Genomic DNA, 8,663 nt, shown 5'->3' with positions numbered 1-8,663 from the left:
CCGTAAGTAAATGTGTAGCTAGAAGGATAAGAATAAGTTAAGAAAGAAGCGAGGGACGAATGAAATGAGAGAGAGTGGCAGAGAAAGAAAATGTCATCTGTGAAAGTTAAGTAGGAGACGTAAGGTTCTATTCAACATTTTTATCCCGTGAATCGTTATGGCCAGGGAAAGAATGAAGAGTTGCAGCCAGCAGGGAGAGAAGAATGGGAAGCTTCCGCAAATCCTTTAATCACGGAGCCAAACCCTTTGGCATGGAACTGAATTATGGCAGAGAGAGAGAGAGAGAGAGAGAGAGAGAGAGAGAGAGAGAGAGAGAGAGGGGGAGAGGGAGATCAAATTTTTGGTGTTTTTATACATATATTCTGGAATAGTAACATGTGTACGCTTTGTCTTCATCCCGTGCTTTGTTATCGTGCTTATACAAAACGTGTCTTTCTCTCATTAGGATTACTTTAAAGGGACACGCACTCTCATTAGTGTCTTCCCGAGTCTTGATGTGGTTTTGTTAGACTATCAGTGTATTCATAAAAGCACCATTGAAAAAGCCACACAGGACGACAAAGCGTTTAGAAACGCGATTTATACTTTTGTTTATTCGAAACAAGTGGAAACATAACTTAAGCCGTCATTCACCATAGAAGAAAAAAATATCCTTAAATATAGCCAGGAAGAGAAAGTAAAATGTTAGGAGCAATGTCCGTAGATTTATATTACAGAAAAATATAAATAAAAAGGAAACATACAAGAAACTGACATTATTTTTCCCTTATCTCTCATTTCTCTTTTATTTATAAATCCTTGCAAACTAAATGTTGAGTCTGTCCCTCACGGTTTACCCTTTATGATATCATATGGAAGGGCTGTCACCTTATTTATGGAAGGGTTGTCACCTAACGCCAATAAACACAGTATCCTACTTAGTCCCTACCTGGACGCTCCCTTAGAGAGAGAGAGAGAGAGAGAGGAGGAGAGGGAGATTAATAACCGTAGAGGTTTTTCTTTGTAATATTTATGTATGTATGTATGTTAATGTTGTTATTATTATCAACGTTTCTCGTATTCTAGTAGTATCGTTCTTGCTTTTAGATTTTGCCTAATATGAGAGAAAGCTTTGCACCTCTCTCTCTCTCTCTCTCTCTCTCTCTCTCTCTCTCTCTCTCTCTCTCTCTCTCTCTCTCTCTCTCTCTCTCTCTCTCTCTCTCTCTCTCTCTCTGGAAATCTCATAATAGCTGTGATATACGTTATGAAATGTATACCAGAGCAAATCGTTAGTGGCGTGATGTTCCTCTGCTTTGAAATGGTCCAGCGTGTACATACGTAATAAAAGTCCACAGAACCACGTAATGAAATCTGTGTGCTAATTAGTGTTCAGATGTGCCAACTTAGTGTGTAGCATCCCACGGCCGTCTCCACGTTGGCCGATAGAAAAGTTGCTGTTTCTTTCTCCTATGTGGCGAGACAGCGCAGTTTGTTTGTTTGTTTGTTTTTCTGCATATTTTTTTTTACGTCCAAACAAGATCAGCGAGAGTTTTCCTTTCCTGCATTTATCTGTGCGTGCGTTATGTCCTGCCGCCCACCGCCACCTGGGCTCACCAGGCACACCTGCTGCCGCGCCGCCAAGAGTTTTGAAGCGCCGATGGCTATTTTCGGTAACTTTGACCTAGAAGAGGAGTGTCCTGCTGAAATGATAACTTTCCGCCCTGGACCTTCCCTTTGTAAAGAAAAAAAAAAGGAAAAGAAAAAAAACAGCCTCCACCTGCCCTCCTCCCACAGCGTGCACTTTACCCACACACTCTCTCACTGAACTCTGTCCATGCTGGCGGGGACAACCTACCCTTCAGACACAGCAGCACCAGGTTGTTGAGGTTGTTGCTCCAAAGAATACAGAAGAAGCTTATTTAACAACTTTGTGTGTCCTTTTGGGCCCTAAATGAAGGATAAATGCCCCCACGCCTGCCATCACCACGCCAGGATGATCCAACTGTTTGCAAATTAAGCTCCTCACCGTTTGTTTTGCTTTATTTTTTTTTTCCAAGCGGGAACGCGAATTGCTTTTTCTGGTTTCTTTACTTTCGTTTTTGAGGGCAAGTGGTTGGTGTTGTGGGAGGCTGGAGCAGAAAATCGTATTGCCTCCCGGGTGGACGTGAGTTAAACCAATGTTTTCTTTCCTTTTTTCCTTTTTCTCTTTAGTCACTGAAGATTCGATTCTGATTTTTCCTCGTTCGTGCTGGCCAGGGCTGAGTTTCTTTTATGGCGAAAATGAGAAAATAATCTAAATCCCCCAACTGTGGACAACTCGCGCCGCCTGGTAATGAGCGCTGGGAATGTGCACCATACAGCGGAAGTGACGACAAGCCTGTCTGTGCAGCGTGGCCATGACGACCCGCCTGCCCTTGTGATCAAAGCATCCCTCCCCCCAACTCTCTCTCTCTCTCTCTCTCTCTCTCTCTCTCTCTCTCTCTCTCTCTCTCTCTCTCTCTCTCTCTCTCTCTCTCTCTCTCTCTCTCTCTCTCTCTCTCTCTCTCTCTCTCTCTCTCTCTCTCTCTCTCTCTCTCTCTCTCTCTCTCTCTCTCTCTCTCTCGACGTGCCTTAATGTTTGAGGAAACACCAGAGAGAGAGAGAGAGAGAGAGAGAGAGAGAGAGAGAGAGAGAGAAAGAAAGAGACTTGGCCTTGGGTAGAGTGTAGGTTCCGTGCTATGGTGGAGCAATCAAACATAAAAATAACCTAAAAGAGAGTAAATAGTGTACATAGGAAGACTACACCGTAATTTACCGTAATACAGACTATATTTTGCTCACCTCCCACTACGTAAATTCACCCAAACTTGTGGCTCGACCTTGTGGCTTAACGAGGCGTACTTTGGTAACGCGATTATCTCACGTGGCTGGCGACCAAGTGTCTTGAGCGAGAGGGAGGTCGTTCACTCACCTCGCACTGGTTAGGGAGTCTGTGGATAGTTACAGAATTAGAATGATTGCCACGGAGAAGCAGGATACGATGAACTTACATAAGAACATAAGAAAGGAGGGAAACTGCAAGAGGCCGCCACGCCTATACGGGGCAGTCCCAGTGTGCATAATCTACCTAATTCCATCTATCTTCCCATCCATGAATTTATCTAACCTTCTTTTAAAGCTGCCTATTGACTCAGCCCTGACTACGTGCCCTGGATGTTAAAGAGACTGTGCTGCACTGAGGAAGTAAGTAATCGTGACAGTCTCTTGTCTAAGGAGCGAGGCTGGGGGTCCTTGGTGGTGGCTGCAGGTACCGACGCCGCTAAGTCTTGTGCATCTAGTCAACTCATCCAGCATATGTATTCATGATGCGAGCCGTGAGGAGAATGCAGTCAACATTAAACTGAAGTGCATTACGATTATCCCATGTATACCAGTATGATGGTAATGGATATACATTATACGTACATAGTTTTCTTTGTGGATTGAGGTGAAGAAAAGCAAGAAATGAAACGGTTCTTTATTTCTTTCATCAAAACGCTAGAAAATCAAACACTTGCTTCATCTTGTGTTTCTTCACCACTGCAATTCACACGCTTCTCTAACTGATATCACTGAAGCATTATTTCCGGATTAGAAATATCGTTGTAAAAAAATTCATTATCAAATCATATTACTCATGTTGAAACCCAATAAGAATGGCACCAGTGTTGATGGTGGTAGTGGTGGTGGTGGCGGTGGCGGAAAGTAGGGTGACCTTCACCTTTGGCGTTTCCTCTAATGAGCTCAAAAGGTTTTCCATGTTCATTGACCTTTCCTTTGACACATACACACATGCACATCACACACACACACACACACACACACACACACACACACACACACACACACACACACACACACACACACACACACACACACACACACACACACACACACACAGAGAGAGAGAGAGAGAGAGGACAGGGCCCAAGCACAACACTTATTTTTTTGTGAGGAAGCGTTTACGTAGAAGGTTAAAAATAATATTCTTAAATTTATTGTTTATTATAATGAAAGTATACTGAGGAAGGATACGAAATTATTGAAAATCCTAATAGATGTTTTCTTAATAATGATACTACACCGAGAGAGAGAGAGAGAGAGAGAGAGAGAGAGAGAGAGAGAGAGAGAGAAAGTGTGTGTGTGTGTGTGTGTGTGTGTGTGTGTGTGTGTGTGTGTGTGTGTGTGTGTGTGTCGCCATTACCCTCCATCTCCCACACCTGGCCCTGCGTGAGAAGTGGCAGAGTTGTTGAGAAAAGTGTTGGGTGAGATATTGGTTTAGTTGGAGGAAGAGCGAGGCCGCGTCACAGGGAGCCGCACCTGCACACCTTGACGTAAGACTGAAGTGAGGCAGGGAAAGGGAACACGTGTCCAAGATGACGGATTTTAAATGGTGGTGGTGGTGGTGGTGGTAGTGGCATTGGCAGGATGAGGTAAAGGGAATGTAGATGCGTGCGGTTCATATTGATTTGTGTGTGAGAGAACTGGTCTTGTGTGGCAGCGATGGGGATCGTAACATTGATTGGATTATTGGAGCATGTTTTAGTATTGCACCGAGAGGAAAACAAGAGGTGTAAATCAGTCCTGTTTTTATTTCAAGGTTTAATCGCGTGGTGCACATTAGCAGGCGGTTTAGTAACGGTCGAGTGAAAGTTATACGTGATTCGTAAAAATGAGATTGATGCTGCAACTTTTCTCGTGGCCTTGGATGCTGGCTGGCTCAGACCTTCATCCGGGGATTAAAAGCAAAGAGAAGTTCTGATTGGTTTTTCGAACAAAAGTATTGAAAAATAAGAAAATGTGAATACTATTGTTTGTTCGATTTTTTGTTTTTCTTTAGACGAATTTTGTTTACACGAACATTACTTAAGTCTTATCAACATCATTGTAACGTTGATAAAGTGTCTAATTTCTTCTCTTGAAAATTTTGTTCTTGATTCTTACAAGTTCCACTGGAAATAGCGTAGATTTATACAGTTATCCTCTAAAGAAATAATGAGATATAAGGGGAAGTACAAAGCTTTTAATGAGGCGTTGGATTTAAGTCGAGAATCTAGAAACAACATTAGGAGTAACGAAGTTTTTGAGTCAATATAATATACACTTAAGTAACAAGAATATTTCTGCACCGTGTCAGAAATAAGGAAGAATTTTCTGGCGTATGAATTGAAAAAAAATTGGTTTAAATGCCATGATTTGCTTTTGCCACCATCTTTCAGCCTCCTCCCTTTCCTTACCTCACGTTTAAGAGCAAATTTGTTCTCTTTCATTATTACTGGTGCTAATCTGTCATCCGGTAATGCTTGTCTTGCCTTACACTTGAACTTTTAACATTCTCCATGGTGTTTTTTAACTCTTTGGTACTAATAAAGATACTGGTGGCGAGAAACCTTCACTGGGTATCTATAGAAACAGTCAGTGTGGTATCCATATTCTCAAGAGGGAATTCATTTTCAATATCTGTTCTTTCTTTCTTGCGTCCAATAACAAGAGATCTATTCCCATGCCTATAACCTAACCTAACTTAACCAAACTCGTTTATGTTTCGGAAAGAGCCTTGTTAAAAGTTCTTTGAATACTGGTTTGGAATAGATGGTCGGCTTCTCTTTTTACCTCCGTAAAATCAATACATTCTGTATGGCATTTTCTATCTTCTGTATCCTTTGTGTCCATACATACCTTTAGATTAGTATGTGATTTCCTATACTCCGACCCTGTGCACACATCACCTCATTGGTAAGCAGAGGGAATCATCATCAGCCTCTATGAGTACAATAAAGGACAAAGGCCCCACACAATCTCCTTCACTCGTCTCTGTCGGCCACTATAGGGATGAAGAGGTCACGGATGGGAGCCTATGCCATTACCACATTGCCGCTCCAGCATAGGGCGTCCTGGCGGGGAAACTCGAGGTCTGATATCTCTTAGAGGACTAGTTTATGTAGTTTTTTTGCGCCTGTTCAGTTTATCTCCAGCTATTACTAGAATTCGGAAGGCAGTGTTGCGTTGAAGAGGCGGAGAAAACTTGTTCACTGAATCGTTTTCGTTTATTTATTCATTTGTTTATCTACTACTTTATTTGTATGTTTCTCTCTCTCTAAATCTGTTCATCTAATTGTCTATCTATCAGTCTGTCTATTCACTTTGGTGTGTGTATTTATGTAACTCATAATCATGTCACAGTGTATGATACTTTATGTCTTTTCAAATCTCTCTTCCAGTGATTATCCTCAAATAGATAATCCATAAATTCCGGGACAAAGTAATGACACACGTATTCCCCCACCATGTCTTTTTTCTTTTTTTTTTCTGAGCATTGTGCCGAGGCAATCACTGAACCTGAAAGAGGACATTATATTCTGCCCAGACGCCAATAAAGATTTTTCTCCTCCTTCACCCTTAACAGCTGCGTCATTAGCGCTAACAACTCCCTTTGATGATGAGGAAACAGAGTGATGATAGTGATTCTTTTCCTTCTTGTGGGTCCAATATGCCGCCATCTATTTCTGGACGCAAAACAACTTGGCTTAGACTCTCGCGCTGGAGGAACTGAGACAAGAAACAAACATTTTTTAATTCGACCGTTAGTTATTCCTTCCGTTGGTGTATTGAGAGTTTAGTGAGGTAGTTTGTTATGAAAAGTGTTGAATACTTAGGTGTTTCGTTAGCTAATTGTTTAGTTGTTTAGACAAATAGTTAGTGGCAGAGTTGATGAGTTTGCTAGAGACTCAGAGAGAGAGAGAGAGAGAGTTGATGACTTTGTTGTTTAACTAAACAGTTTGGTTCTTAATCCAAAATGTGATGTTCCTGTTTCATGAATCCTTCGTATTTCTCTCTCTCTCTCTCTCTCTCTCTCTCTCTCTCTCTCTCTCTCTCTCTCTCTCTCTCTCTCTCTCTCTCTCTCTCTCTCTCTCTCTCTCTCTCTCTCTCTCTCTCTCTCTCTCTCTCTCTCTCTCTCTCTCTCTCTGCCATTAAGAATAAGCGATGGTTCTGGAAGCTGTGTAATAACTGCGAGGCCGGCGATGATTTACATGGAGACGCTCGGCGAGGTGTATTTTTAGAATCTGGGGCGGATAATTGAGGTCCCTTCCGCGCCTTAGTCTTAGTGGAGGTGCCGGCGTGCTACCCTGCTGTGGTGTGTTGTTTGTACAGATGAAGCAAAGGATTAACTCTATCATTGTCAGATTATTCCTCGTCTTCTTGCTCTCTAACTACTATGCTATGTTTGTCAGTGTATTTGAGTGTGTGTGTGTGTGTGTGTGTGTGTGTGTTTGCTTGTTTTTTGCTAGCTTTTGTTCCACGTTCGAATATCTCTGCCTGTTTTCCTGCTCCTTTTCTCTTCGTGTTTATTAATCTGTATGTTTGAGTTTTCATTCATTCTCGTCGAAATGTAAATAATCTGAATGTGCGTTCGTTTATACGTATCTGTGTTCTTTTTGCCAGCTGACCTTCCATGTTTGAATACCCCTGTTTGTTTTTCTTTCTTTTATTTATTTATTTTTTTTATCTTATTTATTTATTTATGCTTTTTTCCCGCATGTCTCTCTCTGTCTTCATATTTGCTAATCTGAATGTTTGTAGTTTCATATGTTCGTAGAAATATAGATAAAGAAAAGGCTACAGTAATAAAAGTGTGCATTTATGTTTGTTTATCTGTGTGTCTAACTCTCTCTCTCTCTCTCTCTCTCTCTCTCTCTCTCTCTCTCTCTCTCTCTCTCTCTCTCTCTCTCTCTCTCTCTCTCTCTCTCTCTCTCTCTCTCTCTCTCTCTCTCTCTCTCTCTCTCTCTCTCTCTCTCTCTCTCTCTCGTGCATACAAGCGGCCCCTCCTTGTAAATTTCCGGCATAATTCTTCTTTATTTCTGTTAAAGCTTTAATTACCTCCTGATTTGGCCACCAGATTCATTAGAGCTGCAATTTACACTGATTACACCTCGCGGTTTCGGATTTCGTTTTTAGCTAATTGATTGTTCCGTATGTTGGCGGCGTCCTTTCATTCCGTCGCCCTGCACTCTATCATCTGCAAGCATACGTCAAGTGATTTAATATTTAATGTGTGTGTGTGTGTGTGTGTGTGTGTGTGTGTGTGTGTGTGTGTGTGTGTGTGTGTGTGTGTGTAATTCACCTCCTCCCCGGTCGCCTGCTGGTCACCCAGCCAGTCTTCCCCATTACGGAGCGAGCTCAGAGCTCATAGACCGATTTTCGGGTAGGACTGAGACCACATCAACACACAACACATACCGGGAAAGCGAGGCCACATCCCTCGAGTTACATCCCGAACCTATTTACTGCTAGGTGAACAGGGGCCACACATTAAGAGGCTTGCCCATTTGCATCGCCGCTTACCGGGACTCGAACCCGGCCCTCTCGATTGTGAGTCGAGCGTGCTAACCACTACACTGCGCGGTGTGTGCGTGCGTGCGTGCGTGCGTGCGTGCGTGTGTGTGTGTGTGTGTGTGTGTGTGTGTGTGTGTGTGTGTGTGTGTGTGTGTGTGTGCTTAAGGACACTCCTGTTAACAGATAATGTAAAATCAGTATAGTAGCTATTCTCTCTCTCTCTCTCTCTCTCTCTCTCTCTCTCTCTCTCTCACACTCTCTCTCTCTCTCTCTCTCTCTCTCTCTCTCTCTCTCTCTCTCTCTCTCTCTCTCTCTCTCTCTCTCTCTCTCTC

The sequence above is a fragment of the Portunus trituberculatus genome, chromosome 15, assembly GCF_017591435.1.
Source record: "Portunus trituberculatus isolate SZX2019 chromosome 15, ASM1759143v1, whole genome shotgun sequence".
NCBI classification, from domain to species: domain Eukaryota; kingdom Metazoa; phylum Arthropoda; class Malacostraca; order Decapoda; family Portunidae; genus Portunus; species Portunus trituberculatus.
The sequence above is the reverse complement of the archived record's forward strand: the minus strand, read 5'-3'. Positions refer to the sequence as shown.